The sequence below is a fragment of the Triticum dicoccoides genome, chromosome 2B (genome assembly GCF_002162155.2).
Source record: "Triticum dicoccoides isolate Atlit2015 ecotype Zavitan chromosome 2B, WEW_v2.0, whole genome shotgun sequence".
Classification (NCBI taxonomy): Eukaryota; Viridiplantae; Streptophyta; class Magnoliopsida; order Poales; family Poaceae; genus Triticum; species Triticum dicoccoides.
The window spans coordinates 492653644-492680324 of NC_041383.1; the positions used below are offsets into that span (position 1 = coordinate 492653644).

General features: G+C 40.8%; 2 long non-coding RNA genes across 2 annotated transcripts; both read left to right on the forward strand.

Annotated features, from left to right (window-relative positions):
* The first annotated feature begins 13752 nt into the window (after nt 1-13752).
* LOC119364419 lies at nt 13753-16678 on the forward strand. The gene is made up of 3 exons (XR_005174928.1): nt 13753-13984; nt 14063-14223; nt 15144-16678. It is a non-coding gene; the product is annotated as an uncharacterized LOC119364419 (long non-coding RNA).
* Nucleotides 16679-16938: 260 nt separating this feature from the next.
* Nucleotides 16939-18379, forward strand: LOC119367883. Its single transcript, XR_005176463.1, has 2 exons — nt 16939-18032; nt 18157-18379. It is a non-coding gene; the product is annotated as an uncharacterized LOC119367883 (long non-coding RNA).
* Nucleotides 18380-26681: the final 8302 nt, after the last annotated feature.

Consider the following 26681-nt stretch of genomic DNA (forward strand, 5'->3'; position numbering starts at 1 on the left):
CCACCTTGGGGAAACTTGAGGGCTGGTTTTACTCGTAGCTAGTCTCATCCGGTGTGCCCTGAGAACGAGATATGTGCAACTCCTATCGGGATTTGTCGGTACATCGGGCGGCTTTGCTGATCTTGTTTTACCATTGTTGAAATGTCTTGTAAACCGGGATTTCGAGACTGATCGGGTCTTCCTGGGAGAAGGAATATCCTTCGTTGACCGTGAGAGCTTGCGATGGGCTAAGTTGGGACACCCCTGCAGGGTATAAACTTTCGAGAGCCGTGCCCGCGGTTATGTGGCAGATGGGAATTTGTTAATATCTGGTTGTAGAGAACTTGACACCAGATTCAAATTAAAATGCATCAACCGTGTGTGTAGCCATGATGGTCTCTTTTCGGCGGAGTCCGGGAAGTGAACATGGTTTTTGGGTTATGTTTGACGTAAGTAGGAGTTCAGGATCACCTCTTGATCATTGCTAGCTTCACGACCATTCCGTTTGCTCTCTTCTCGCTCTTATTTGCGTATGTTAGCCACCATACTTGCGTAGCCGCTGCTACAACCTCACCACTTTACCCCTTCCATTAAGCTTTGCTAGTCTTGGTACCCATGGTAATGGGATTCCTGAGTCCTCGTGGCTCACAGATTACTACAACAACAGTTGCAGGTTCAGGTTGCGATGATCATGATGCGAGAGCGATCTTACTTGTTTTGGAGTTCTTCTTCTGCTTCTTCTTTGATCAGGGGATAGGATCCAGGTCGGCAGCCTGGGCTAGTAGGGTGGATGTCGTTTGAGTTTATGTTTGTGTTTCATCCGTAGTTCGGATGTTGATCTTATGTATGATGTATTGATGTATTCTTGCGGCATTTGTATGCCTTGTATGTATCCCCATCTATTATGTAATGTTGATGTAATGATATCTACCTTGCAAAAGCGTTTCAATATGCGGGTCTATCCTTGGTGGGACCTTCGAGTTCCTCTTGGATAGGGTCGCATATTGGACATGACAAGTTGGTATTAGAGCCTCGACCGACCATAGGAGCCCCCTTGATTTTTGGCCGTTGTTGAGTCTAGAAGAAAACTATTTTGAGTCTTAGGATTATATATATCGGAGAGTAGGATTCTTTTTACTCCTCAGCCCCCTTCATCGCTCTAGTGAGGACTTCTGACATAGATGTTTTGTCTTTCCTCTCCTCAATTTTTCACAATTTTTTTTAGGATCACGCCGGTACCTTGGGATCATTCTGATATTCTTGTGACGAGAATATTGTTCTTGGTGCCTCCGGACATTTAGGGGTTGTGGCAGTGTCCCGGGGAGTTGAGCTCCGAGGTGTTGTCGTCACAATTTTATCGTTGCAGTTATGGAATACCTGAGTTTTGCCAACATCAAAAATCTCTTTTATGCAGTTGTTGGTGAGATAACCTCGACGCCACCCAGTACTGGGGAGTTCGGGAGTATTGCCATAACTCGTATAAGGGATGCTTTTTGAAGGTTGAGGTTCACGATTTCCGGAGTTTTCTTGGTTATGTGTTGACGGATGGATACAGCTGGATGTAGGGATTGTTAGTTTGGGTGAGATATATTGCTTCCCCTTTGTCCCCAACACCAGATTGCATAACCAAAAAGTTTTGGGAGTTTTATAGGTGGGAATTCAAGTAGCTCCTAGAATATCTTTCCGATAGATGCATGATATGGGATTGGGTAAATCTCTATCATATGTATTTGTTCCGGCTTATTCTGCAAGCCAAATCCTTTGTTTTGTTTTATTTATGGTATTCGAGTTGCTTCGATGTCAAGTGTTGATTACATACTTTTCCTAAGCGGTGTTCTCATAGTTCTATGTGGATACTAATCCTTCTTTATCATCGAGGTTGTCATCTCAATTCTATTTCCAACCGGTGTGTTTCTCTTCGAGATGATCCCATCATTTTTCCCATCTGCAAGATCAATTCTAAGTTTTCTCAACGGTGTTTATTCCATCTATCCCAAGTTGCCTTTGTTTTCCCCGCTCTCCCACCCTTTTTCTTCAAGGACTCGGATTTCTTAATCATGTATCCTTTTATTTGAGAGAAGTCTCTTCATTCTTTTCTTTCGATGTTCTTATCCGGTGATTTCCCATGAAGATGCTCAACAGTTTCAAGTTCATCATCCTTCGTTGTTGTTTTTTCTCCGGTGGATCCAATTCAAGCTTTCGATATTCATCATATTCCTTTCCTCGTTTCTAATGTTTTCTCATGCCGATGCACCTCATAATCATTCACTTCTTCCTATTCATTTGTTCTGGAGTGTTGAAGATATCTCACAAGACTTGTGTTTCCATTCTCAATCCGTTCAAGATATTTCGAGGTTGTTATCTCATTCAAACCATTTAATTCAACCGGTGCAACCTCTCTTTAAAATTGTTCAATGGTGTTTTCTTTTGAGTGGGCCCTAACCCACATGTCTTTTCCCAGGATCTTACCTGACTCTTCTAATTCTCCCGGAGTTATTCTCAAATTCTTTTCAAGTGTGACATAAGAATGGGTTATCATCAGTCATATGTCTTTCTCCAAGATCTTTCAAATTCTTTTCATCGTTGGTTCAACCTTTCCAATTTTCATTCCGGAGTGCCTCAAGAATTGTCATGGTGGTTCTCATCATCATTCTCAACATGTGAAGACCGAAGAAGAGTTTCTCTTAAATCTTCCTCCATTCTCTTCAAGATTCATGGTTCTAACTTGATGCCATCCTCTCATAATTGTTTTCGATTGTGAGAATTTTTTCACCCATCCAGAGCAATTCAGGAGTCTTTTCAGTTTGATTCTCTGGAGCCCATCACCTCATAATTATTCATTCCAGCTTTCAGCCCTCTTCTCCAAATCCTACCGGTGCATCATTCAAGTATTATCTAATCATCTCGTGATCTACTAGTTCACTTGTATCTAAAATCTCTCAAGTCTCTTCATTCGTTTTCCAATTCTTCCTGGTGAATTGTGCCTTTGCTACTTTCATTTTCAATTCTTACGGTGGTTCGTTCAAGATTTCACTTCCTTCGTTATCATATCAAATATTCGTTGTTTCCAAATCCCACTGGTGGTTCCATCAATACCTTCTCAAGCTTGTGCTATATCTCTTTTAATCATTTCTACGGGAATAAGTAGTATGCCAAATCCATTGCTTGTCATCAATTTAATTTGATGAAGGATAAGCATACAATAAATCTTATTCTTATTTTCTCGAGTTGATTCAATTATTTTCTTCCGAAGACTGTTCATGATGAAGTAATTCTCGGTTCCAAGTTGTTCATCTTTTTTTTCTGGAGTTCCAAGCTTTATCGGTTATCTCGTTGCAAAGCTCCACCTAAATTATTGCAAGGCTTCACCTTGTGTTTTCAACTTCTCTTCCTTTCTATCACCCTTTTATTACCAGACGTCTTCATGGAGGCTCTACATGGTGGTTCGTCAAGGATTCTTTTCATTCTTCAATTGTTCTTCAAGTTTTCTCTCGAAGCTATGATCCGCCAAGCTGTACTCTAAAATAAACATGGTGTTCAACACAGGTTTTGTTTTGTGGAGTTCAAGTATTCTTCTTCTTGCATTTCAAAGTGCAATTCTTTCTACCTTATCTTTTGAGGTGGTGTTATATCATTCTTGACAATTTCCATTCATGTTTCGTTATTCACATGTTGTCAAGAATGAGGAATTTTAAATCCATGAATCTCTTCATTGGATTTGTCTCGGTAAAGGATTTCACCTAAAAGGCTTTACGAAGGAATGTTGCTAATTGTGGTGCTTATCAATGACCCAAGTTCTCCAATTATCCTATTGGTGAAAGAAGTTTCTCTTATCTTCATTGATCTCAACCAATCAATTGTTTCTGTTAGTGGCCGATTGTCACCTCATCATTTTGAGATGTTTGCCATAAGCCCATAACAAGCGTGTGCTTTTCGTTGTTGATTTTCCAACAACTCCGTTCAATTCTTCTTTGCAAGGATGCTTTTCAAGTTCATTTGTGGCAGAAGATGTCATTTTCTTCTCCATTCTGTTATTCCAATGATCTATCTTCTATTCTTTCTTCCAGAGGCATTGTGATGTTACTCTCTTCGACCCATCATCTCATTTTGTAAATATCATGTTCTTTTCCTTGCTTATCCAATTAACCGGAGTGTCGTGTCCTCTTTTCAAGTTATTTTCATCTTATCAAGTCTTTCATCTCTTTTCACTCGGAGTGCTGTCCGAATTAGTTCTTCCTTGTTCCTTGTTTATCTCGTTTCGACCAGAGTGGTTCCAATTCCTTCTTGTCCATTGTACTCGTCATTCATAGCTTTTCAATATCCAAGGTTCACATGGTGTTCCTTGTTTCTATTTTCTACCGTAGTGCTCTCAATTGTGTTCAACTCCGTTGTGTTCTTTCTTTCAACTTTTCAACCTCTCAAGGTTCTTTGGTTTCACTCTTTTGTCGAAGAAGCAAATTAGTTTTACCTCTTCTCTTCCTCTTCCTTTTCCCCCCGGTGCCATCCTAGATCTCGGGACGAGATCCTCTCATAGTGGTGGAGTGTTGTAACGCCCCGGATACAACTTTCCATATTCGTAACTCCAACTCTTGCCTTTTCCGGAGATGCGATATGATATTTCCTTCGTGGTTGGGTTTTTGTCTTTTGTTTTGCATTTTGTTCATGTCATGCATCTCATCTCATAGCATCATGCGCATTGCATCTGCATGTTTTCATAAAGCTTGCACCCGTTCGTAGTTGCCGCTTCCCCCTTGCTTTCGTTGGCCGTTCCGAGACCAATCGGGTTTTCGCTTCCCTCTTGACCGCGACCACCTAACCTCTCTTGCCAGCTCGCAGCCCCCTCGTGCGCGCGTCAGTAACTCCCCCGAACCCGACCCGAGCAGTCGTTACCATTGGATTCAGATCATTCTCAAACATCTCTAAAACATCTCCGTTTTCTTATTTAGACTCCCTATCTATTTATTTCTCGACCGTCCGATTAAAATTGGAGGGACCTGATACCCCTACCTGAAAATCCACTTGCTATATATAAAACCATCACCTACCAAATCATCCCAACCCTATTTTCTAGGGATCCTACCCTAGACGCCGCCGCACACTCACCTGCCTCCCTTCCTCGAGATCTCCCCTGTCCCATCCACCATTCCATCCCCATCCCGCAGCCGCCACTCTGTTCCTCCTCGGTTTGCACGCCCAGCCAACCACCTTCTCCTCTCGATCCATGGTCGCCTCGTCCCTGCCTTCTTCGCCAACCACCAGATCAAAGCCCAGTGCTCTCCACCACCTCGTCCTCGCGAACACGACCATCGGAGCACCACCTCGCAGGACCTCTCGCGCGCTCGATGCTCGAGCTCCTCTGCCCGGGCGTCCCACGCGCCTCAAGCCCCCGTCGTCCTTCGTCCTAGCAGCCGCCCTCATCTGCAACCAAAGGAGCTCCTCCCGAGCAGGAGCGCTCACGCTTGAGGCCCCAGCTGGCCCAAGCTCTCCTCCAACCAGAGCCCCAGCGCCAGCAGCAGTCATCTCTCTCGTGAGCCCCTGCTTCCTCGCGCTCCGTCGCTGTCCAGGGTCCCGACGACCTCGCCGTCCTGGCCTCCTCCGCTGCGCTAGCGAGCGCGACGCCGGAGCACCATAAGTTGTCGTGCCTCCTCCTCCCGTCCTTCTCCTGCTCGCCTCCCTCCGTCTCTCATCCCTCTCACTTCCTCTCTGACTAGGAGCACCAACTGCCGCCACCTTCGCCAGAGATGGGCTCCTGACGCCCAGATCCGCTCGCCTCCGCTGCTTCAACTCCATCCCTGTCGCCGGAGGACGCAGCCCCACCGCCTCCAAGTCCTCAGCTTCGACCCTGGTAGAGCGAGACGACCCCAAGCGCAGCCAGTCGCCCCGTTGACGGCGCCCCTCGCCCGCTTGGGCCAAATCTGGCCGCAAGGTGAGCAGCCCAGTTCCAGCGCCCTGCCTCTGCGCTAATGGACCGGCCAGTTTCAGCCCGTGGACGTTTTTTTTCTGGACGATTTTGCTAAATAACTTGTGCATGCATAATTACAGAAAAATGCCATCATATTGAAGTGTTAATAAGTAATTATCCATGCATCCAAATTAAACATGTCATATATGTAGAATGATTGGAATTGCATCTAGGTTCATAATCTGCCACTATCATCCATGTTAAAATGTTTAAACTTGTTGTTTGTTTAATTTTGCATAAATGCCATGCTAAAATGATTTATTTCATAACTAAATAACCGTAGCTCCGAATTTAATAAACTTTATATGTAAATGGGGTGGAAAAATGCCTAGTTTAACTTGGTGCACTTACTTTGCATGTTTGAAAACATTAAAAATATGGTTTAGGGCAGAACAGTACCAAATCTAAAATATGCACATGGGGATTTTCCGGAATTGTTGTTTGTTGTTCCGGCCTCATTTAAACTTGCCTAGATAGATAGTTTTATTATGCTTCACCTCTTGCAATGTTTAACAACATTTAATATTGTTGAGTAAATAAACGAGAGTTAACTAAATGTTTTGAATGTGGTGTTCCGTCAATATGCAACTCGTTGCATATTGAGCTCCACTTAACTTGTAGTATCGTTTGTTGCACTTTGCCATGCCATGCCTATCTAAACCGGACATGCATCATACTTGTTTGTGCATCATGCCATGCTTGTGTGATGGTTGTTTACCATGTTGTTTGTTTCTTTCCGGTCTTGTTTCTTAGTTCCGGTAATGTTGCGATTGTGAGGATTCGTTCGACTAAGTCCGTTCATCTTCTTCATGGACTCGTTCTTCTTCCTAACGGGATTTCAGGCAAGATGGCCGTTACCCTGGATCTTGCTACTATCATTGCTATGCTAGTTGCTTCGTTCTATGTCTATGCTACGCTACCTAACACTTGCTCTTCAAGCCTCCCAAATTTCCATGTCAGTCTCTAACCCTTTTCACCCTTCCTAGCAAACCATTGGTTGGCTATGTTACCGCTTTTGCTCAGCCCCTCTTATAGCGTTGTTAGTTGCAGGTGAAGTTGAAGATTGCTCCATGATGGACATGATTATGTTGGGATATCACAATATATCTTATTTAGTTAATGCATCTATATACTTGGTAAAGGGTGGAAGACTCGGCCTTATGCCTGGTGTTTTGTTACACTCTTGCCGCCCTAGTTTCCGTCATACCGGTGTTATGTTCCTTGATTTTGCATTCCTTACGCAGTTGGGTGATTTATGGGACCCCCTTGACAGTTCGCTTTGAATAAAACTCCTCCAACAAGGCCTAACCTTGGTTTTACCATTCGCCTACCTAAGCCTTTTTCCCTTGGGTTTCCGGAGCCCGAGGGTCATCTTTATTTACCCCCCTCCCCGGGCCAGTGCTCCTTCCAGTGTTGGTCCGAATCGAGCTGCCTACGGGGCCACCTTGGGGAAACTTGAGGGCTGGTTTTACTCGTAGCTAGTCTCATCCGGTGTGCCCTGAGAACGAGATATGTGCGGCTCCTATCGGGATTTGTTGGTACATCGGGCGGCTTTGCTGGTCTTGTTTTACCATTTTCGAAATGTCTTGTAAACCGGGATTCCGAGACTGATCGGGTCTTCCTGGGAGAAGGAATATCCTTTGTTGACCGTGAGAGCTTGTGATGGGCTAAGTTGGGACACCCCTGCAGGGTATAAACTTTCAAGAGCCGTGCCCGCGGTTATGTGGCAGATGGGAATTTGTTAATATCCGGTTGTAGAGAACTTGACACCAGATTCAAAATAAAATGCATCAACCACGTGTGTAGCCGTGATGTTCTCTTTTCGACGAAGTCCGGAAAGTGAACACGGTTTTTGGGTTATGTTTGACGTAAGTAGGAGTTCAGGATCACCTCTTGATCATTGCTAGTTTCACGACCGTTTCGTTTGCTCTCTTCTCGCTCTGATTTGTGTATGTTAGCCACCATACTTGCTTAGCCGCTGCTGCAACCTCACCACTTTACCCCTTCCTTTCCCATTAAGCTTTGCTAGTCTTGGTACCCGTGGTAATGGGATTGCTGAGTCCTCGTGGCTCACAGATTACTACAACAACAGTTGCAGGTGCAGGTTGCGATGATCATGACACGAGATCGATCTTACTTGTTTTGGAGTTCTTCTTCTGCTTCTTCTTCAATCAGGGGATAGGTTCCAGGTCGGCATCCTGGGCTAGCAGGGTGGATGTTGTTTGAGTTTCTGTTTGTGTTTCATCGGTAGTTCAGATGTTGAGCTTATGTATGATGTATTGATCTATTCTTGCGGCATTTGTATGCCTTGTATGTATCCCCATCTATTATGTAATGTTGATGTAATGATATCCACCTTGCAAAAGCGTTTCAATATGCGGGTCTATACTTGGTGGGACCTTCGAGTTCCTCTTGGATAGGGTCGCATATTGGGCGTGACATTTGTTCAAGTAATAACAGCACCTAAGCACCAGTCCACCCACATATCAAATTATCAAAGTAGCGAACACGAATTAAACCAACATGATGAAAGTAACATGGTGAAATTCCCGTGCACCCTCAAGAACGCTTTGCTTATTATAAGAGACGGTTTTGGCATGTCCTTTGCCACAAAGGATTGGGCTACCTTGCTGCACTTTATTTACTGTTACTGATACTTGTTTGTTACAAATTATCTTGCTATCAAACTACTTGTTATCGACTATTTGAGTGCTTGCGAAAAATACCTTGCTGAAAACCACTTGTCATTTCCTTCTGCTCCTCGTTGGGTTCGACACTCTTACTTATCAAAAGGACTACGATTGATCCCCTATACTTGTGGGTCATCAGTCACCTCCTTAAATAAGAAACATATCCTTGGTCCTTTTCAGGTACTTCAGGATGTTCTTGACGGCTATCCAGTGATCCACTCCTGGATTACTATGGTACCTCCCGGCTAAACATATGGCAAGGCACACATCATGTCTGGTACACAACATGGCATACATTATAGAACCTATGGCTGAGGCATAGAGAATGACTTTCATTATCTCTCTATCTTCTGTCGTGGTCGGACTTTGAGTCTGACTCAATTTCACACCTTGTAACACATGCAAGAACCCTTTCTTTGACTAGTCCATTTTGATCTTCCTCAGAACTTTGTCAAGGTATGTGCCTTTTCAAAGTCCTATTAAGCGTCTCGAGCTATCCCTATAGATCTTGATGCCCAATATATAAGCAACTTCACCGAGGTCTTTCATTGAAAAACTCTTATTCAAGTATCCTTTTATGCTATCCAGAAATTCTATATCATTTCCAGTCAGCAATATGTCAACCACATATAATATCAGAAATGCTACAAAGCTCCCACTCACTTTCCTATAAATACAGGCTTCACCATAAGTCTGTATAAAACCAAATGCTTTGATCACCTCATCAAAGCATTTATTTCAACTCCGAGATGCTTGCACCAGTCCATAAATGGATCACTGGAGCTTGCACACTATGTTAGCACCTTTAGGATCGAAAAAACCTTCCGGTTGCATCATATACAACTCTTCCTTAAGAAACCCGTTAAGGAATGCAGTTTTGACATCCATTTGCCAGATTTCATAGTCATAAAATGCGGCAATTGATAACATGATTCGAACAGACTTAAGCATAGCTACATGCTACTTCTTGAGCTTGTGTTGTTTTTTCCCTTGAAGAGGAAAGGATGATGCAGCAAAGTAGAGTTAAGTATTTCCCTTAGTTGAGAACCAAGGTATCAATCCAGTAAAAGGAACAAGCAAGTCTCCAATAGATGCACCTGCACAAACAATCAAACACTTGCACCCAACGCGATAAAGGGGTTGTCAATCCCTTCATGGTTACTTGCAAGGATGAGATCTAATAGAGATAGATATGAACGATAACTAAAAGGTAAAATAAAGTAAATATAAATAAATTGCAGCAAGGTTTTTTTTAGGTTTTTGGTTTTATAGCTCTGAATACGGAAAATAGACCCCGGGGCCATATGTTTCACTAGAGGCTTCTCTCTTGAAAGAAAACATGCGGTGGGTGAACAAATTACGATTGAGTAATTGATACAAAAGCGCATAGTTATGACGATGTCTAAGGCAATGATCATGAATATAGGCATCACGTCCGTGACAAGTAGACCAAAACGATTCTGCATCTACTACTATTACTCCACACATCGACCGAATCCTGCCTGCATCTAGAGTATCAAGTTCAAAAGAAGAGAGCAACGCATTAAGCAAGATGACATGATGTAGAGGGATAAACTCAAGCAATATGATATAAACCCCATCTTTTTTATCCTTAATGGCAACAATACAATATGTGCCTTGCTACCCCTACTATGTCACTGTATGAGGACACCACAAGATTGAACCCATCACAAAGCACCTCTCCCATGTCACGATAGATCAATCTAGTTGGCCAAACCAAATCAATAGATAAGAGAGAAATACAAAGCTATTTAAATCATGCATAAAAGAGTTCAGAGAAGACTCAAATAATATTCATAGATAATCTGCTCATAAACCCACAATTCATGGGATATCAACAAACACACCACAAAAGAAGATTACATCGGATAGAACTCCAAGAACATCGAGGAGAACATGGTATTGAAGATCAAAGAGTGAGAAGAAGCCATCTAGCTACTAGCTATAGACCCATAGGTGTGTGGTAAACTATTCACACATCATCGATAGGGAAGCAAGGTTGATGTAGAGGCCCTCCATGATTGAACCCCCCTCCAATAGATCGCAGGAAAAGGCCCCAAGATGGGATCTCACGACAACAGAAGCTCGCGGCGGCAAAAAAGTATTTTTGTGGGTGCTTCTGATGGTCGGGGAATATTTGAGAATATATAGATATGTAATTAGGGTTAGGGGACCCTCGAGAGCCCACATGCCAGGGAGTGCACCCTAGAAGCTTGTGGCCTCCTCGAGGCTCTTCTGGCCTCTCCCCAAGTCTCGTGGGTGTCTTCTGGTCCAAGAAAAATCATCATAAAATTTTATTCCATTTAATGCACACCCACTTAGTTTCTTTTTGAGCTTTCATAAACTTATAGCTCTAGTGCATCCGTTGCATGACAATCCCTACTCACTCACATTGGTAACTATTGATGGGCATCTCCATAGCCCGTTGATATGCCTAGTTGATGTGAGACTATCTCCTTCTTTTTTTCTTCTCCACAACCACCATATTCTATTCCACCTATAGTGCTATGTCCATGGTTCACGCTCATGTATTGCGTGAAAGTTGAAAAAGTTTGAGAACATCAAAAGTATGAAACAACCGCTTGGCTTGTCATTGGGGTTGTGCATGATTTAATACTTTGTGTGCTGAAGATGGAGCATAGCCAGACTATATGATTTTGTAGGGATAGCTTTCTTTGGCCACGTTATTTTGAGAAGAAATGATTGCTTTATTAGTATGCTTGAAGTGTTATTCTTTTTATGTCAATATTAAACTTTTATTTTGAATCTTAATGATCTGAACATTCATGCCACAATGAAGAAAATTACATGGATAAATATGTTAGGTACCATTCCACATCAAAAAATTTGTTTTTATCATTTACCTACTCGAGGACGAGTATGAATTAAGCTTGGGGATGCTTGATACGTCTCCAACGTATCTATAATTTTTTATTGTTCCATGCTATTATATTATCTGTTTTGGATGTTTTATATGCATTAAAATGCTATTTTATATTATTTTTGGGACTAACTTATTAGCCTAGAGCTCAGTGCCAGTTTCTGTTTTTTCCTTGTTTTTGAGCTTCGCGGAAAAGGAATACTAAACGGAGTTCAAACGGAATAGAACTTCACGATGTTTTTTCTTGGACTAGAAGACACCCAGGGGACTTGGAGTGCAAGTCAGAATAGCCACGAGGCGGCGGCAAGGGTGGAGGGCATGCCCTAGGGGGCCCCCCCTTACATTGTGGGCCCCTTGGTGACTCCCTAGCCTAGATCTTCCTCCTATATATTCACATATATTCAAAAACACTTAGAAGCATCCACGAAAACACTTTTCCGCCACCGCAACCTTACGTTCCCATGAGATCCCATCTTGGGGCCTTTTCCGGCATCCTGCCGGAGGGGGATTGAATCACGGAGGGCATCTACATCAACTCTATTGCCCTTCCGATGAAGCGTGAGTAGTTTACCACAGACCTACGGGTCCATAGCTAGTAGCTAGATGGATTCTTCTCTCTCTTTTATTCTCAATACCATATTCTCCTCGATGTTCTGGGAGATCTATCCGATGTAATCTTCTTTGCGGCGTGTTTGTTGAGATCCGATGAATTGTGGATTTATTATCAGCTTATCTATGAATATTATATATATCTTCTCTGAATTCTTATATGCATGATTTGATATCTTTGTATTTCTCTTTGAATTATCCGTTTGGTTTGGCCAACTAGATTGGTTTTTCTTGCAATGGGAGAGGTGCTTAGCTTTGGGTTCAATATTGCGTGATTTCACCTAGTGACAAAGTAGGGGTAGTGAGACACGTATTGAATTGTTTCCATCGAGGATAAAAAGATGGGGTTTTCATCATATTGCTTGGGTTTATTCCTCTACATCATGTCATCTTACTTAAGACGTTACTCCATTCTTTATGAACTTAATACTCTAGATGCATGCTGGATAGCGGTTGATGTATGGAGTAATAGTAGTAGATGCAGGCAGGAGTCGGTCTACTTGACGCGAACGTGATGCCTATATTTCATAATCATTGCCTTGTATATTGTCATAACTTTACCTTTTTCTATCAATTGCTCGACAGTAATTTGTCCACCCACCATATTATTTGCCTTCATGACAGAAGCCTCTAGTGAAACCGATGGCCCCGGGTCTATTTTCCATCATATTAGTTTTCGATCTACTATTTTGCAATGTTTTATTTTCAGATCTATAAACCAAAACACCCAAAAATATTTTATCTTTTGTTTAGTTTTATCTATCTTTATCAGATCTCACCTTTGCAAGTGACCGTGAAGGGATTGACAACCCCTTTATCGCGTTGGGTGCAAGTGTTTGATTGTTTGTGTAGGTGCATCTATTGGGGACTTGCATGTTTCTCCTACTAGATTTATACCTTGGTTCTTAAGTGAGGGAAATACTTATCTCTACTGTGCTGCATCACCCTTTCCAATTTAAGGAAAAAACCAATGCAAGCTCAAGAAGTAGCAACACTTTTACATACCAATCTCAGCACACATCCTAGCGGTTCTTTCTTTACTTTCATTCATAGATATTCTAATATCTTTTAAATACTCATTAATATCATGCTTGGGTGGCACACATCTCATTTTCAAAGAATCAATCTCAAGAGAAATCTTATCAACGTTTCTAGCCAAATCATCAATCTTAAGCAAATTTTCTTCTACCATAGCATTGAAAATCTTTTGGGAATTTATAAAATCTTTAATATTACTCTCAAGATCAGAATGTATCTTATTATAATTCCCACAAGGATTGTTGTAGTAATTACCATCTATCTACCTATACCTATACCTATACCTATACCTACCTATACTAATTACAGACTCCCTAGAAATTACCACATTAATTAGAATTTACGAGCCGTTCATCTGATGGGACCAAGTTATTACGGTGGGGATTAACCCATATAATTCTCGCTTGTTCATCTGATGGGACCAAGTTATTACGGTGGGGATTAACCCATATAATTCTCGCTTAATTATGTGCTTAATTTGAAAAAAAAAACTCAAAAGGCCCACGGTCGTTTCACCATGGTTGTACAAATAGAAGCCCTCCTCCCGATTTGCTAAAAAACCCAGCACTCCCGTATCCCTAACCTCATCCCCACCATCCCATCCATCGCCTGCAATGGATCCGCCGCCGCCCTGATCCCGACCATCCGCCGCCGCTCCCTGCACCATCCACCGCCGCTGCTCACCCCCATCACCTCCATAGCCACCATGGACCATCTCTCTCCTCGCTCCTCTCTCTTGGATCAGCATGCGGCGACGGATGCTTCCGGTCGCGTGGTCGTGATGCGGCTGGTCGGGGAACGATGGTGAGGCGGACTGTGTCCCATTCGTTTTTCTTCCTCCACCTCCAATTCCTCCTCTCTCACTGATCATCATGTGCGTAGTTACTGTGACAGGTGCTCTGCTCTCCTGCGGTAGCGATGCGTATGGCGACAACAATGTCCTTTTGTTCCCCTCCACTCTTCGGACCGCCAATGCACGGAAGTATGCGGAGAAAATAACGCTCCGCTCAGAAAATTCGTGTTCTAAGTGGCTGCTCGGCAAGGTAATTTTCTTATCTGAAGTTCTCTCATGGAATTTGGTGGAATGGATTCACGGGTGTGTTAGGTGGAGTGCCAGTGGATTGCCATGTTAGTGGGCAGAATCTCCTCTCCTTTACACATAAATTTTGGTTTGGCAAGGAACCAAGTCAATACTATTGTCCTTCGGCTTTGCAATGGTGATTTAGATAGTTTTTTTTACAACCATGGTGGTTTAGTTAGTTTCTTAACAGGTGCTTCAGTTAGGACTAATAGTCGATAGTGATCGACAAGATTGAATTCTGTAGAGGACAATACAATTTTGTATAATTGGTGGTTTAGTTAGTTTTTTAAAAAATGGTTCATGGTCTCAACTTCTATTTAGCTTACTACAGTATAGTTGTGTGGATTGTCGCTCATGAATAACACCCAATGCATTGCTTTCTGTTGCACAGTGTACTACAGTTTAATATGCAGAACTTGAGCTTTGTTTGCCAAGAAAACGTCTGTGCTAATTCCCACAAGGAGTAATTAATTCCACACCCACGTATTTATTTCTGATCATTGATGCTTCATCTGTTTATGCTGCAGAGACATGGTCACATGGATGATTAGCATCTTTTGGCAAAAGCATGTTAATTCACTGAAGAAATACTACTGCTCCGATGACTACGAGCGTTGATATCTAATCCTGATTCTTGAGGACCACTTTAGGATGTGATCATTAATGCGGCTTCAAAGCTGCTTGACATAGCATGACATTTGATTTTTGCTAATCTGAAAGCATCCATGTGACCACAATCTGATGTGTGTGCCATAGGATTAGTGTCGTTTGAAGAATTGTTAATAAGGAAATTCCACAATCTGATGTGTGTGCCATATGATTGGTGTTGTTTGAAGAATTTCTTCTTACCAAGCAGGCTTATGATTTTAGCTGTCGATGCAGAGCTTGTGCCGGATGTTCATCATCAACGCCAGTGAGGGGTTCAGGCTCCTGTTGAACTCATGGCATCAGCCATATGGACCTGCATGTATTTGATAGTTTGCTCAATCAGATTTATCCCTTCAACCACAGCTGAGGCTACCACACTACTTCATTGACATTTCTTTCCTACAGGACATGGATTTATAATCTCCAACAATACGGTCATGCTTCTTATATTTACTTTCAGTTCTAAATACATTTGTGATTTTCTATATGCTGTCTTACTAAACTGTGTGTGCTAAACCAACCATATAGTATATAGAAAGGATTCTAAAATGTTAGCTTATATTGCAAACTCTTCAAAATATGCGGTCGTTTTACTGTTTTTGCCGTGAACTTGGGGAGCTTGGGACAGAGTATGGTGTCAATAATCAGTATATACCAGAACAATATTTTTGTGATATTGTATATACTGACTTAGTGATAATGGAATATTTACCAAATTTTTGCCATGGGATCTATACTGCACTTTTGAATTGGTTAGAATAGCTGCGCCTTTTTTATCTTCCTTGCTGTATATGCTACCATCAAAGGGAGTATATAAGGTACTAATTTCAAGTATATACTATTGTACTACATTTTGTCTATATACATCTACAAATTGTACTACATTTTGTCTACATTTTGTCTATATACATTTTGTCTATATACATCTACATATTGTACTACATTTTATCTTCCTTGCTGTATGTGCACTGCTCTTTGTGCACGGCAGTATATACATCATTTTTTGTAAGGCAATATATAACAGCTTTTTTGTGAACCAGTATACTACTTTTCTTAGTCAGTATATATATACATAATCTTTTAGTCGATATATACTACTTTTCTTTAGTCGGTATATACTACTGTTCTTGATACAAAGGGTAAAGCAGCGCACACATGACACACAGCAGCCGTTGTCGACTAGACGGTGGTGCCGCTGAATGGATCTATCAGTGCATGCCATGCCACCACCGTTTCTTATTGTTGCCGTTGTTGATGAGGTTGGCAGTGTCGTCGCATGGGTCGATCAGTGCACACCATGCTGCCATGTTGTTGACGAGATGGTGGTGCCATCTTATCCATCGATGCTATGTGACTAGCTTCGTCAATGGCTTTGCACCTTGATCCAGATTGTTTTCATGCAAACCTGTCATGTTTGCCTATTAATGACCACATCAGCTAAGTCATCTCTCTCTCTCTCTCTCTCTCTCTCTCTCTCTCTCTGTCTCTCTCTACTACTACTACTGCAACTAACTAACTGTGATGATCTTCTCCAGGTTTTTTGGCTGGATACTGAGATGGCACCATTGTGCTGCTGAAGTTAAACCCTGTTTATTGGGACGTACAAGCGGGCGGCAAGCACACATGGCGGCCGGAGACAAGCCATATTTTTCCAATGACAGCTGCTAGGATTGATGTCCTATTGCCGGAGAAACAATGCCAACCGTCGTCGGTCGCACCGTTTTGTCCATCTATGATATCATCCATGTCTATTATTTTGTTGACAATCACCATATGTGCCCGCTCTTAGAGTGCGTTTGGTTGCAGGGCGGTCATGAATGGGCTGGGATCGTTCAGAAAATAGACATGTTTGGTTATAAAGCACATGAATGGTTCGAACCAAAAAAAGAGAATATGCCATGAAGATGCTGAACCGTTCCACCCAACCAAATCGGTCGAATCAAATGGCCACCCTTTGCATGCATGACTATGTGAGCATGACTGGTGGTCCCGTCCTAAATAATTAGCTCACCACTTATATTCAGCCAAACACATGAATTGAATGGTTCAATCCCAAAAAAATTGAACGGTTCCAACCCATTCATACGACACCTTCAACCAAACGCATCCTTAATAGATTTCCATTTTGATCTCTGTAGATTTTTATGGATGAAACCTTAATATGTTACATGCATGCCTCATCTATGCATTTTACCACTGCTATTTTCTTAAAGATGGTAACATTGTCCATCAGATCTTTTTCTTAGTTTCTTTCCAAGGTAATTGGTGTGGTTGATTGCTATTGAGTGCAAATATTCTGCTCCTGAGCTTCAAATATTTTTTAAACAAAGCAAATCTCTCCTTTAAAATTCAAAAAAATCCTTAAATTTCCATACATGTAAATGTCCATTATGTATATGTAGCATTAGATTATAATAAATTGTTTGCAGGTTATACAAAAAATACTTATCTCTAGATCTGAAATAGCAAACAGTAAATAAAAGCGATGCACGCATTGGTCTTTCAGTGTGACATACAAAAAAAGGATTTTATAATAACGTTTAAAGGTAGACAGTACAAATCAACATGTATAATTTTTCTGAAACTTCAACGCACTTTTTCTTTCTTCTTTTGAACCGACCTCAAAGGAGCCATTCAGGGTTTCCACAAAATATCATGATATACTAATGTTACAGAGTTCTAGATCGTGGATTTGGTAAGCACTCTAGATTTTGAATCACACCGTTAATAAAGGAGAAAGATAGTATATTTTGTGATGAAAATATAATAATTATTTTTAGAGTAAGGCATGTTAAATAATAAACTAGGGCGTAGTGAGATCCAATAAGTCAATAGACGTATGAAAAAACTGGTGAATATTGTCATATTGTAGATGCACATGTTCGATTTCACATTTTAATTTAATTGCATAAATTGTGTATGACTCGAACTCTAGAGAAATTTTTCTCGGTGCAGGCACTCAAATCCCGAGCCAAGCGTTGATGCAGGCTACTATGGGGGCTAGGAAGCAGGATCAACTTCAAGCCAACTTAAAATTAATTCTAATGAGTATTTGGTCTTCATTCTGTCTCGATGCAAACACATCAACGTGTGGACTACCATCCATTGATGCGTGGAGACCAGGTTATTGTGGGAACATTTATACCAATGTTTTTATCGACTGATTGATCTATAATTTCCTTTTTCTATTTATTAGAGATGATCTCTGTTTTCTCTTTGTCTATTCATGCTTGTGGCAAAATTGCAGATATTCATGTATCGGCCTCACGCATGTCTTTGCTGGAGCCCATTCATGGCGAGGATATACATGGTTGATGGCCCAACAATCCTTAGGGGATGGAAGGATCCCATGAATACAGGAATAGCACTAAATAAACTGTGTACTAACTAGAGCAATGATATATTTCACAGATCTAGGATATATATGTAAAATAACAATTTACTTCATATAACTACTAGGCTGACAAGTATTTGGCATTCTTGTCGGGCACATGTCGGATATACATAAAAGCAAGGATAAGAAACAAAATAAAATCAAAAGTGTTAAAATATTATTTTGACTCTTTGTAAGTCACTTAGAATTAAACAAATAAGAAAATGAGACACGTCATATGTGCTTGCGATTTCACTGGATGGATGGGTGTTTCACTTTTTCCCCCTTAATGCTATATGTTTTCAAGCAACAAAATGAATACATAAAACTTATTGACTAGCCGTGCGAATGCACGGGTTGACGACTAGTAATTATTAAAGGAATTACTAGGAAACGGCCTAGGATTAAAATTGCCTCTATACGCGTTATTACCAAAATTCTTCCTACCAACAAAATTCACATCCATAGGTGCATTATTATTCTCAATAAAAGTAGACAAAGGCATATCATTAGGATCAATATGAGCACTCTTACTAGCAATCAATTTCATAAGTTCATCCATCTTTCCACTCAAAGTATTAATTTCTTCAATTGCATGCACTTTTTTACTAGTAGAAGATCTTTCGGTATGCCATTGAGAGTAATTTGCCATAATATTATCTAGGAGTTTAGTAGCTTCTCTTAATATAATTTCTATAAAAGTACCGCCCGCGGCGGAATCCAAAAGATTTCTAGATGCAAAATTCAATCTCGCATATTTTTTTTATATAATCATCCACAAACTTAAACCATGAGTAAGGCAATCTCTTATCATCTTTTCATCCTCTCCCAAGATTGTGCAACATGTTCATGATCAAGTTGCTTAAATTCATTATATCATTCCTAAGGGAGATGATCTTAGCGGGAGGAAAATACTTGGAAATAAAAGCATCTTTACACTTATCCCACGAATCAATACTATTTTCAGGCAAAGATGAAAACCAAGTTTTTGCATGATCTCGTAGTGAGAACAGAAATAGCTTCAATTTAACAATATCATTATCCACTTCCTTTTTCTTTTGCATATCACAAAATTCAATGAAAGTGATTAGATGGGATGCCGCATCTTTATTAGGGCTACCAGATTTTTTTTCTTTCATAACAAGATTCAACAAAGCGGCATTCATTTCATAGTATTCCGCACTAGTGGTGGGAGCAATCAGAGTACTAATAAAATCATTATTATTAGTGTTGAAAAAATCACACAACTTAGTATTTTCTTGAGACATCATGCAAAGCAAGCAATCTAGCACACAAGAAAACAAAAAGCAAACGGAAAGACAAACGAAAGAAGGGCGAATAAAAAGGCAAATATTTTTGTGTTTTTTCTGAAGATGTTTTAGATGTGGGGGAGAGGAAAACGAGAGGCAAATGGAAAATAATTTTAATGCAAGACATGAGAGTTTATGATAGGTACTTGGTATGCTTGATGTGTATCCTCCTCGGCAACGGCGCCAGAAATTCTTCCTGCTACTTCTTGAGCTTGCGTTGGTTTTTCCCTTGAAGAGGAAAGGGTGATGCAAAGTAGAGAGAAATATTTCCCACAGTTGAGAACCAAGCTATAAATCTAGTAGGAGGAACAAGCAAGCCTCCAAAAGATGCACCTGCACAAACAATCAAACACTTGCACCCAACGTGATAAAGGGATTGTCAATCCCTTCACGGTTACTTGCAAGGATGAGATCTAATAGAGATAGATATAAACGACAACTAAAAGGTAAAATAAAGTAAATATAAATAAATTGCAGCAAGGTATTTTTAGGTTTTTGGTTTTATAGAACTGAAAATATATAATGGAAAATAGATCTGGAGGCCATAGGTTTCACTAGAGGCTTATCTCTTGAAAGAAAACATACGGTGGGTGAACAAATTACTGTTGAGCAATTGATAGAAAAGCGCATAGTTATGACGATATCTAAGGCAATGATCATGAATATAGGCATGACGTCCGTGATAAGTAGACCGAAATGATTTTGCATCTACTACTATTACTCCACACATCGACCGACTCCTGCCTGCATCTAGAGTATTAAGTTCAAAAGAACAGAGCAACGCATTAAGCAAGATGACATGATGTAAAGGGATAAACTCAGGAAATATGATATAACCCCATCCTTTATCCTTAATGGCAACAATACAATACGTGCCTTGCTACCCCTACTATGTCACTGGGTGAGGACACCGCAAGATTGAACCCATCACAAAGCACCTCTCCCATGGCAAGATTGATTAATCTAGTTGGCCAAACCAAATCAATAGATCGGATAGAAAAAGCTATTTAAATCATGCATAAAAGAGTTCAGAGAAGACTCAAATAATATTCATAGATAATCTGATCATAAAGCAACAATTCAACGGATCTCAACAAACACACCGCCAAAGAAGATTACATCGCATAGAACTCCAAGAACATCAAGGAGAACATGGTATTGAAGATCAAAGAGAGAGAAGGAGCCATCTAGCTACTAGCTATGGACCCGTAGGTCTATGGTAAACTAGTCACACATCATCGGTAGGGAAGCAAGCTTGATGTAGAGGCCCTCCATGATCGAACCCCCCTTTGGCAGATCACCGGAAAAGGCCCCAAGATGGGATCTCACGAGAATAGAAGCTTGCAGTGGCACAAAAGTATTTTTGTGGGTGCTTCTGATGTTCGGGGAATATTTGAGAATATATAGAGCTGGAATTAGGCTTAGGGGCCCACGAGGGGCCCACAAGCCAGGGGCACCCCCTGGGGTGCACCCTAAAGGCTTGTGTCCTCCTTGAGGCTCTTCTGGCCCTCTCCCCAAGTCTCTTGGGTGTCTTCTGGTCCAAGAAAAATCATCATAAAGTTTTATTCCGTTTAGACTCCGTTTGATATTCCTTTCTGTAGAAGTCAAAACCAAGAAAAAACAACAGGAATTGGCACCAGGGACTAGATTAATAGGTTAGTCCCAAAAAATGATATAAAATAGTACCAAAATGCATATAAAACATGCAAGATAGATAATATAACAGCATGGAACAATAAAAAATTATAGATACATTGGATATGTATCACTACGGGTGAGAAAATCTCATCGTAGTCAACCCCTTGAACTTGTCGAAAACCTTTGGCGACAAGTCGAGCTTTATAGACAGTGATATTACCATCAGCATTCGTCTTCCTCTTGAAGATCCATTTATTTTCAATTGTTGGCCGATCATCGGGCAAGTCCACCAAACTCCACACTTTGTTCTCATACATGGATCCTACCTCAAATTTCACGGCCTCAAGCCATTTATCAGAATTTGGCCTCATCATAGCTTCTTCATAGTTCGTCGGTTCGCCATTGTCTAACAACATGACTTTGAAGACAGGATTACTGTACCACTCTGGTGCGGTACGTGTTCTCGTCGTACAAGGTTCAGTAGTAACTTGATCTGAAGTTTCATGATCATCATCATTAGCTTCCTCTCTAGTTGATGTAGGCATCACGGGAACGGTTTTCTCAGATGTACTACTTTCCAATTCGAGAGAAGGTAGAACTACATCATCAAGTTCTAATTTCCTCCCACTCACTTCTTTCGAGAGAAACTCCTTCTCTATAAATGACCCATTCTTAGCAACAAATATTTTGCCTTTGGAGCTGTGGTAGAAGGTATACCCAATAGTTTCTTTCGGGTATCCTATGAAGACGCACTTCTCCGCTTTGGGTTTGAGCTTATCTGGCTGAAGTCTTTTGACATAAGCATCACATCCCCCAAACTTTAAGAAACGAAAACTTAGGTTTCTTGCCAAACCATAGTTCATACGGTGTCGTCTCAACAGATTTAGATGGTGCCCTATTTAACGTGAATGCGGCTATCTCTAATGCATAACCCCAAAATGATAAAGGGAAATCGGTAAGAGACATCATAGAACACACCATACCTAATAATTAAAGTAGGGTTACGATGTTCAGACACACCATTACGCTGTGGTGTTCTAGGTGGCGTGAATTGTGAAACAATTCCACATTGTCTTAAATGAAGGCCAAACTCGTAACTCAGATATTTTCCTCCGCGATCAGACTGTAGAAACTTTAGTTTTTTTCTTACGATGATTCTCCACTTCACTCTGAAATTCTTCGAACTTTTCAAATGTTTCAGACTTGTGTTTCATTAATTAAGTAGATATACCCATCCCTACTTAAATCATCTGTGAAGGTTAGAAAATAACGATACCCGCCGTGTGCTTCAACACTCATCGGACCGCATACATCGGTATGTATTATTTCCAATAAGTCATTAGCTCGCTCCATTGTTCCAGAGAACGGAGTTTTGGTCATCTTACCCATGAGGCATGGTTCACAAGTATCAAATGATTCATAATCAAGTAATTTCAGAAGTCCATCTGCCCGGACTTTCTTCATGCACTTTACACCAATATGACCTAAACGACAGTGCCACAAGTATATATGTTGCACTATCATTAACAACTTTGCATCTTTTGGCATCAATATTATGAATATGTGTATCACTGCAATCAAGATTCAACAAGAATAGACCATTCACTAAGGGTGCGTGACCATAAAAGATGTTACTCATATAAATAGAACAACCATTATTCTTTGACTTAAATGAATAACCGTTTCACATTAAACAAGATCCAAACATAATGTTCATGCTCAACGCTGGCACCAAATAACAATTATTGAGGTCTAAAACTAATCCCGAAGGTAGATGTAGACGTAGCGTGCCGACGGCTATCACATCAACCTTGGAACCATTTCCGACGCGCATTGATACGTCTTCATTGTATCTATAATTTTTTATTGTTCCATGCCAATATTATTCAACTTTCATATACTTTTGGCAACTTTTTATATTATTTTTAGGACTAACATATTGATCCAGTGCCCAGTGATAGTTCATGTTTGTTGCGTGTTTTATGTTTCACAGAAACCCCATATCAAATAGAGTCTAAACGGGATAAAAACGGACGGAGAATTATTTTGGTAGAATGTTCAGATTGCTACAAACTATTCTGTTTTTGACAGATTCTGTTTTTGATGCATAGTTTGCTTGTTTTGATGAAACAATCAATTTCTATCAGTGGATTAAGCCATGGAAAAGTTATATTACAGTATACACAATTCAAAAACAAAATATGAATTGGTTTGCAACAGTACTTAGAGTAGTGATTTGCTTTATTATACTAACGGATCTTACCGAGTTTTCTGTTGAAGTTTTGTGTGGATGAAGTGTTTGATCGAGGAGGTCTCGATATGAGGAAAAGGAAGGAAGGCAAGAGCTCAAGCTTGGGGATGCCCAAGGCACCCCATGTAAATATTCAAGGAGACTCAAGTGTCTAAGATTGGGGATGCCCCGGAAGGCATCCCCTCTTCTTCAACAAGTATCGGTATGTTTTCGGATTCGTTTCGTTCATGCGATATGTGCAAGTCTTGGAGCGTCTTTTGCATTTAGTTTTCAATTTTCTTTTATGCACCATGCTGGTATGAGATATTCCTTGGTTATTTATAGAATGCTCATTGCACTTCACTTAAATCTTTTAAGTATGGCTTTATAGAATGCTTCATGTGCTTCACTTATATCATTTGAAGTTTGGATTGCATGTTTCTCTTCACATAGAAAACTGCCATTTGTAGAATGCTCTTTCGCTTCATTTATATTTGTTAGAGCATGGTCATATATTTTGTAGAAAGAATTAAACTCTCTTGCTTCACTTATATCTATTTAGAGAGATGACAGGAATTGGTCATTCACATGGTTAGTCATAAAATCCTACATAAAACTTGTAGATCACCGAATATGATAGATTTGATTCCCTGCAATAGTTTTGCAATATAAAGGTGGTGATATTAGAGTCATGCTAGTGGGTGAGTATGGATTAGTAGAAATACTTGTGTTGAGGTTTGTGATTTCCGAAGCATGCACGTATGGTGAACCGTTATGTGATGAAGTCGGAGCATGATTTATTTTTTGATTGTCATCCTTTGTGTGGAGGTCGGGATCGCGCGATGGTTAACTCCTACCAACCCTTCCCCTAGGAGCATGCGTGTAGTACTTTGTTTCGATGGCTCATAAATTTTTGCAATAAGTATGTGAGTTCTTTATGACTAATGTTGAGTCCATGGACTATACACACTCTCACCCTTCCATCATGGCTAGCCTCTTCTGTACCGTGCATTGACCTTTCTCACCTCAATAGTTGGTGCAAACTTCGCTGGTGCATCCAAACCCCGTGATACAATACGCTCTATCACACATAAGCCTCCTTATATCTTCCTCAAAACAGCCACCATACCTACCTATCATGGCATTTCCATAGCCATTCCGAGATATATTGCCATGCAACTTCCATCATCATCATATACATGACTTGAGCATTCATTGTCATATTGCTTTGCATGATTGTAAGATAGCTAGCACGATGTTTTCATGGCTTGTCTATTTTTTGATGTAATTGCTATGCTAGATAATTGCACATCCCGTTACACCGCCGGAGGCATTCATATAGAGTCATATCTTTGTTCTATATATCGAGTTGTAATATTGAGTTGTAAGTAAATAAAAGTGTGATGATCATCATTATTAGAGCATTGCCCCAGTGAGGAAAGGATGTTGGAGACTATGATTCCCTCACAAGTCGGGATGAGACTCCGGACTTTATAAAAAAAGAGAGGCCAAAGAAGCCTAAATAAAAAAAAGGGGCCAAGAATCCCACCAAAAAAAGAGAAAAGAAAAGAAAATTAAAAAATGAGAGAAAAAGAGAGAAGGGGCAATGTTACTATCCTTTTACCACACTTGTGCTTCAAAGTAGCACCATGTTCTTCATATAGAGAGTCTCATATGCTTTCACTTTCATATACTATCGGGAATTTTTCATTATAGAACTTGGCTTGTATATTCCAATGATGGGCTTCCTCAAATGCCCGAGGTCTTCATGAGCAAGCAAGTTGGATGCACACCCACTTAGTTTTAGTTTGAGCTTTCATACACTTATAACTCTAGTGCATCCGTTGCATGGCAATCCCTACTCCTCGCATGGACATCAATTGATGGGCATTTCCATAGCCCGTTGATTATCCGCGTCGATGTGAGACTTTCTCCCTTTTGTCCTCTCCACACAACCTCCACCATCATACTCTATTCCACCTATAGTGCTATATCCATGGCTCATGCTCATGTATTGCGTGAAAGTTGAAAAGGTTTGAGAATGTCAAAAGTATGAAACAATTGCTTGGCTAAAACCGGGGTTGTGCATGATTTAAATACTTTTTGTGGTGAAGATGGAGCATAGCCAGACTATTTGATTTTGTAGGGATAACTTTCCTCGGCCATGTTGTTTTGAAAATACATGATTGCTTTATTAGTACGCTCGAAGTATTATTGTTTTTATGTCTGATAGACTGTTGCCATGAATCATTCGTGTCTTAATATTCATGCCATGATTAGATTACATGATCAAGATTATGCTAGGTAGCATTCCGCATCAAAAATTATCTTTTTTATCATTTACCTACTCGAGGACGAGCAGGAATTAAGCTTGGGGATGCTGATACGTCTCCGTCGTATCTATAATTTTTCATTGTTCCATGCCAATATTGTTCAACTTTCATATACTTTTGGCAACTTTTTATATTATTTTGGGACTAACATATTGATCCAGTGCCCAGTGCGAGTTCCTGTTTGTTGCATGTTTTATGTTTCGTAGAAACCCCATATCAAATGGAGACCAAACGGGATAAAAACGGACGGAGAATTATTTTGAAATATTTATGATTTTTGGGAAGTAAAATCATTGCGAGACGGTGCCCGAGGTGGCCACGAGGCAGGGGGTGCGCCTGCCTACCCTAGGCGCGCCCCTGACCCTCATGGGCCCCTCGTAAGGCGGTTGCTACTCTTCTTTGGCCTCAAGAAAGCTATTTTTTGGAAAAATATACGGGCAAAGGTTTCAATCGAATCTGAGTTACGGATCTCCGGATATAAAAGAAACGGTGCCAGGGCAGAATCTGAAAACGCATAAACAGAGAGGGACAGAGAGACAAATCCAATCTCAGAGGGGCTCTTGCCCCTCCCATGCCATGGGAGCCAAGAACCAGAGGGGAAACCCTTCTTCCATCTAGGGAGAAGGTCAAGGAAGAAGAAGAAGAAGGTGGGCTCTCTCCCCCTCGCTTCCGGTGGCATCGGGACACCGCCGAGGGCCATCATCATCACCGCAATCTACACGAACACCTCCGCCATCTTTACCAACATCTTCATCACCTTCCCCCTTCTATATTCAACGGTCCACTCTCCCGCAACCCGCTGTACCCTCTACTTAAACATGGTGCTTTATGCTTCATATTGTTATCCAATAATGTGTTGCCATCCTATGATGTCTGAGTAGATTTTTG